Here is a 6,817-nt window from a genome sequence, read left to right as displayed (position 1 = left end):
CCGAGCCGGACTACTAAAACATGGTGTCAACATCAGCCTTTTTGAAAGAGGAAACCAAACTATAACTTATAAAAACGGGGGCTTAAACACCTGAAAGTCCAAACCAGGGTCCGGACCAAGGTTCATGTTTTTGTTACGTTGTATGCATCTGACGTGGTAAGTTTTGGTTTCACACTGGGTTTCACACGTAACTCAGTCCTGTCGTCATCACATAGGTGAGCCCTGTCTCCCGATACTTGGAACTGATTGGTTTGTAGACTGGTTTCTCAGTCCTCTAGTATCCTCTCTCTGGGTTGGAGTTTCTCCAGCTGTCTCCTGCTCTCTCCCTGTGCTGCCGTGGCTTTTTCTGTTCCGTTGCGTTGTTGAGAAGCAAGACACAGGCACTTTACTTGGGGTTTTGAGGTGCTGCATATTCAGAGACAAACTGAAAGCTTCATTGTACATTTACTGCCACTTAAAGGAGAATTTTGGTCTATTCCAACACGTAGAACTGTTGAGTCCTGTCAGTAAAGAGAAAAATGAAACCAATGGGTGCTGCCTACACCTAGTTATCCTCCTGCTAGATTATGCACCCAGCAGGCTTAAACAAGGCAAGTTTTAAACGTGTTTTTAGTCTCAAAACATGTTTGAAATGTTATTTAAGGTGCCTAGCCATGTGAAGTGATTCCTTCAGAGTGAACACGGCGAATCAAACTTGCCCTGTTTAAGCTTTTTGGGTGCTAACGCTAGCAGGAGGATAACACTGTGGAGACGGCACTGATTGGTTTCATTTGTCTCTCTAATGACAGACCTCCACATTTACAAACAGCAGAGCTACGTGTTGAAATCGACCGGAATTCTCCTTCAACAAGTGAACTGCTGATGTATTCTCTTTCTGATAGCCGACAGCTGTCTGCTCTCTCACAGACACCGTAAAAACTGAGCTGTTCCCTAAAGGAGCTATGCTCCTCTTTTAACACGCCAATAGCCTGCCAGAACCTCCTGCATTTGGTTCGAAAGTCCAAACCATCCAAAACAATGCCTTCACACTAGAAATGACCCGGGCCGTCAGACCATGATTCAGTTCGAAACCGGGAGGTTTCATACCTGTAATTTTGGTTTAGTTGAACTAAAAACTGTCTGAAAGGTCAGACCAAACAAAGTGGGTGTATAAAATATCTAAGTGTACTGTTGGCTGGTGGAAGTGGACAGTATAACACCTGTTTTCCACCAGGCGTGTCTAGAACAAATGGCAGAAAGAGGAGCCAGTGGGCCGGTGGTGTTTCACATCATCAGTGTGTGGTCAGCGCTTTCCTTTTCAAGGTTGTTTGTGTTTAGTTTGTATAATAAATCATTTAAGTTATCGTTGAAAGCGGTTCCACTTTTCCTTTTTTCCTTCGCCCGGGTTCATTATTTAAATTTTTCGCATCCTCCACCCGTAGACAAACTAGGAAAATAGCAATGTGTTTAAAATATACATGTTTTTTGTGTGTATTTGTTATCTTGCAATAGAAATATTTAATATACAGTAACGTTTTAAAGTTGAATAAGGGGTTGAAAAAATATCAAGCTTTGGCTTCATCCTGCTCCTGTTTGACCAGATTGAACATATGATTTCATAGATATTTTTTACCTTTTGGTGTGTTGCTACACACTTGTTTTGTTTTTTGTTTTATTTACTTATTTTTAGTTTGAAATAAAATTGAAGAAAGAAATTTAGGAAGCTCTTACTAGATCATTTTAAGTGACAATAACTTCAGTTTTTGAGTAAAACAAACTTTTCTGCACTTTCTTTTCATAGTATAAATAAAGTCAATTTTATAACCTTGAATATAAAAAATCACATTCTCTGTACAAACTGTTAACTTTGTCTATTTAAAAGTGACCTCTAAGGTCTATATAAAAGAGACTACAGATACAGTATTAGGGGACCACAAGGTCTATATAAAAGAGACTTCAGTACAGTAATTAGGGGACCCACTAAGGTCTATATAAAGAGACTTCAGATACAGTATTAGGGACCACTAAGGTCTAAAAAAGAGACTCAGATATAGTATAGGGGCACTAAGGTCTATATAAAAGAGACTTCGATACAGTATTAGGGGACCACTAAGGCTATATAAAAGAGACTCCGATACAGTAAGGACCACTAAGGTCTATATAAAAGAGACTTCAGATACAGTATTAGGGGACCACTAAGGCCTATATAAAGAGACTTCAGATACAGTATTAGGGACCACTAAGGACTATAACAGAGACTTCAGATACAGTATTAGGGGACCACTAAGGTCTATATAAAAGAGACTTCAGATACAGTATTAGGGGACCACTAAGGTCTATATAAGAGACTTCAGATACAGTATTAGGGGACCACTAAGGTCTTAATAAGAGAATTCAGATACAGTATTAGGGGACCACTAAGGTCTATATAAAGAGACTTAGATACGTATAGGGGACACTAAGGACTATATACGAGACTTCAGATACAGTATTAGGGACCACTAAGGACTATATAACAGAGACTCAGATAAAGTATTAGGGACCCATAAGGTCTATATAAAGGATACTTCAGATACAGTATTAGGGGACCACTAAGGACTATATAAAAGGACTTCAGAACAGTATTAGGGACCACTAAGGTCTATATAAAAGAGACTTCAGATACAGTATAAGGGGACACTAAGGCCTATATAAAAGGACTCGATACAGTATTAGGGACCACTAAGGACTATATAACAGACTTCAGATACAGTATTAGGGACCACTAAGGACTATATAACAGAGACTTCAGATACAGTATTAGGGGACCACTAAGGTCTATATAAAAGCATCCAAAGAGCACCATGTCCTTTAACTGTTTAAGTTTAATTGTTTAAGTTCAATGAAGCTAAACACTGATTAATACAATTGCTCAAAATGCAAAACAGGGTACCTAAATGATGCTTTGAAACTGATTATATAACTGCTTAGCTTCAAAACCCCAAATTGAATTAACAGATATATCTTTCCTTCACACATCAACACCCTTCCCGTTCAGGTGTCAGGCTCTTACAGCGTTGTGTACGGACGTTGTCAGGACCAGTGCATCATGGGGATTGTTCCGCGGTAACGTGATGCCTAAGCAGGGTGACGACCTATTCCCTGCAGTCTCCCTGTGTGGTTTTACTCAGGCAGGGTGAGGGGCGTCTGTACACTCTGGGGTCCCTGCTACCTGTCTGAACCTGCCTGATAGGCGTGATGCTGCTCGCCATACATCAACCACGTTGCACACAGACAACCTTCTTGTTCTTGTCTGTTCAAAACCACGAGCAGAGATGGCAGATGTGGGTACGTGGATAATCTACTGTACATGTTTATGTTTCAGTAATCCCAATGTAGTCTCGCATTGCCAGACCTTCCTCCACAGAGCTGCAGAGGAAAGTCCGGTTAGTCCAAACAGCATTCTGGGATGGGAGAAAAACATACCCTGGTTTATTGGTATTTTTTCTGAATTGCCTCATAGCCATAACCAGACCTTCCTCCACACTGCTGTGTCTAAAAAAAAAGTCTTAAATTCCCTGAAAGATTGTGTTCTAGGTCTTAAATTAGTTTAAACTCACTCAAAACAGTATGGATAGATTTTCCAAGTTTGTATGTATGTGGAAGCACAAGAGACACAAAATAACAGCCCAAATCCCACAAAAAGTATTTTTTCATAATGTGGGCACTTTAAGTACAAGTAAAATTGCTGGTTCACTTAAAAAAACAAAAAATATCCAGTCAAGTTAAAGTAAAAAGCAGCTCATTTGAAATTTACCCAGAGTAAAAGTTACTTATAGTTACAGTTAAACAGCAAGGGGAGATAAACATTTTTATATTTCTACTTATTTAATTAAATCACTGTCTTTTGCCATTTAATAAGGACACAAAGCCAAAAAATCAACAACATTTTTATCATGGTGTTTTATGTGATCATCACAGACATTGAAAGCAACAAGAAACCAAAAAAAGCAAAAAATAGAGGAATACCAGAAAAAAGCAAGTCATTTGTATAGTAAAACTATATCCTATGACCCTGAACAATTATCCTGTGACCACCTTAGGGGTCCTGACTGCCAAGTTGGGAACCGGTGCCCTAAATGACAGAGCTATTCTCCTCTCAGCGGGGCTGCGACAGACACACAAAAGGATAAAGGCTGGTAATGACTCTGCTCTCTCTCTGGTCACTCAGCCTGCAAAGGTCACAGCTGACAGAAGCTCCGCGCAATGATCGTCTCTCATCTATTATCCCCCCTAATCCATCCATCCATCCATCCATATCTGTCCTCCTCACAGAAAGGAGGCGAAGAAGAGGGTGGGGGGGCAGAGAAAGTTACGTTTTGACAGAGAAGATGGGGGGGGGGGGGGGTGTATTGTCTGAATTTAGCACTAATTATTTTTCTTCTGCGGTGTGTCAGAATCAGCCAAAGTGGTCAGCAGTGAAGGAGAGTTTCTACTGGCACACGGTGAGGGAAGTGGGGGTGCAGCTGTGTTGTCAGTGTGTGTGTGTTGGAGGGGGGGGGGGGGGGGGGGGGGGGGAACTGACGTTTAATGAGAGGTTGGTCGAATATTGATGTGACAGACACAGAGACGTGCGAGATGTGCTGGGACACACAATCAACTTTCCCCAACACACCACCTACAATTAGAGCGCTTTAGATCACTTTCTACCCCCCGCCCCCATCACCCCCCCCCCACCAATCTCCCTAGAGCCCCAACCCCCCAGAGTCCCACCACTGCTCTGTTTATACATATCACATATACAGTATATGTGTAGATATATATCTTATAATCAATTTTCTCCTTGTAACTCCTTGTAATGAAAGTTCCAGTTTCTCACAACTTGGCAGTTACTTTTCGTGGGCTTATTCCTGGTTATAATAACAATAATACATTCTACGATCAGACATGTTGGACACTGTCTGGGAAAACATTAACATGGCTGGGGGACTTATTAGCCCCAATTCAGCCAGTGCAAAACAGGCAATTTACATTCAAGTAGGTGGTCATTTTAATGGGACGTTGTAAGCATTGGCACAGCTAGTTTATCAAAACTAAACAGAAACAATCACAAACGTAAATACATTTTTGTTCTTTCATCCCGGAAAGGTTCAAACGCTTTAACCCGTGAAGTTGTCATCTCCGATCTATTTCCGGTCTGTTGTGAGACACCAGGAGGCCAAATCACAGCCATTACCACTCCAGGGTGTCCTGAACGACCCACAGCTCTGCTCTAAGAAGCTATGCATTATTTATTACATTCACGCTCTTATATCATTATTCAGGGTTTCTGCAGGTTTCAACAAGTCAAATTTAAGACCTTCATGAAATTTAACACGACATTAAAGGACAATGAAATGCAGAGTACGTGCAAAGTTAATAAATGTATTCAGATTGAATAACTGCGACACAAAGCAACGATCTGCCGTTCATGGTCGTTCATGTCGCGTGCGCCGAACTGCGTCTCACTTCCAGGAAAGACGGAGGCCTCCTGAGAGTCCCTGCGGACATTTTTAATTGATGCGCGCCAGTTGGATCTGTCACTTGCAGGTGCCTCCCAGTTGTCCAGGTTGATGGAGAAGACCTTAAGATCCTTTTTGATGATGTCTTTAAAACGTAGGCGGGGGCGACCATGATTGCAGTGGGGGGGGGCATTTTCCACCTTGCCATATAATAAGATTTTAGGGAGGCGAGTGTCATTCATTCAACTGTAATTGAAACCACCAAAGTATTTCAGTGAGCATTAGAGGTAGCATGAAATGGACGTAGGAAACTTAAGACCGGTTTAAAATTATTTGAAACCTAGAACACAATCTTTCAGGGAATTTAAGACTTTTTTTTAGACACAGCAGTGTGTAGGAAGGTCTGGCTAGTCCAGCCTTTCTGGACGAGAGAACATGTACTCGGGTTTATTTGTGCCGCCCAAGGCAATTAACCCTTGTGTTGCATAAAAGCATCCAAAGGGGACCAGGTCATGGGACCTTTAAATGCTGTCTCAAAGTGAAGCACATAGGCTACATATTGTCATTTCAATGTGTGCATGAAACAGACAATAAGGTCCCTCGGATCCTCCAGCCAAGGTCTCCTCCATGTCTGGTCCTCAGCTGGGGAACCAACTGCCACCCGACATCGGTAATGTTCCTACAGTTACAATATTCAAAACAAGGTTTAAAACTCCCCTATTTACACTGGCCTTCCCTGTGTTTTATTGTCTTATCCTGTTATCTCTGTAATTAAGTCCATTGATGTTGTCTTTGCTTAAATCACTGATCTGTGAGTGTATTCTTTTTTTTAATTCTTAATATTCTGTGGCTAATGCGCTATGTACAGCATTTGGTCAGTGTGAGCTCTGTTTAAATGGGCTATAAAAATAAACTTTACTTACTAAACGTTAAACTTGGAGGACAATGAATTCCCCCTAGACAGAAATACATGAATCAAATAAAAAGATATTGCAAAATAATTTAGCAAATGGATTAGAACGAATGTTATGTTGTTTATACCTTGTATGGTATTGGGGTCAAATTGAACCATTTCAAATTTTTACAAGAAAGAAAAATGGTACAAATATATATTTGTTTGTACCTTAAAATCAACAGCCTTACCTTTTATCTATTTTCTGTAATAAACATGTACTCCTGACTCAATTCAGAAAATTATTCTGGATATAACCACCACTTATGTTTTTTTCCAAAACAAAAATGATCACATAGTGGATTTTTAACATTAATTATAACCTTAGGACAAAAAAAGAATCCCACATTCATTGTTAATTATGTTCAAGTAGAGACTTATTGCATTCCCTAAACATGTATGTTAT

Source organism: Etheostoma spectabile, chromosome 8, assembly GCF_008692095.1.
Source record: "Etheostoma spectabile isolate EspeVRDwgs_2016 chromosome 8, UIUC_Espe_1.0, whole genome shotgun sequence".
Lineage (NCBI taxonomy): Eukaryota > Metazoa > Chordata > Actinopteri > Perciformes > Percidae > Etheostoma > Etheostoma spectabile.
This window is presented reverse-complemented; position numbering follows the sequence as displayed.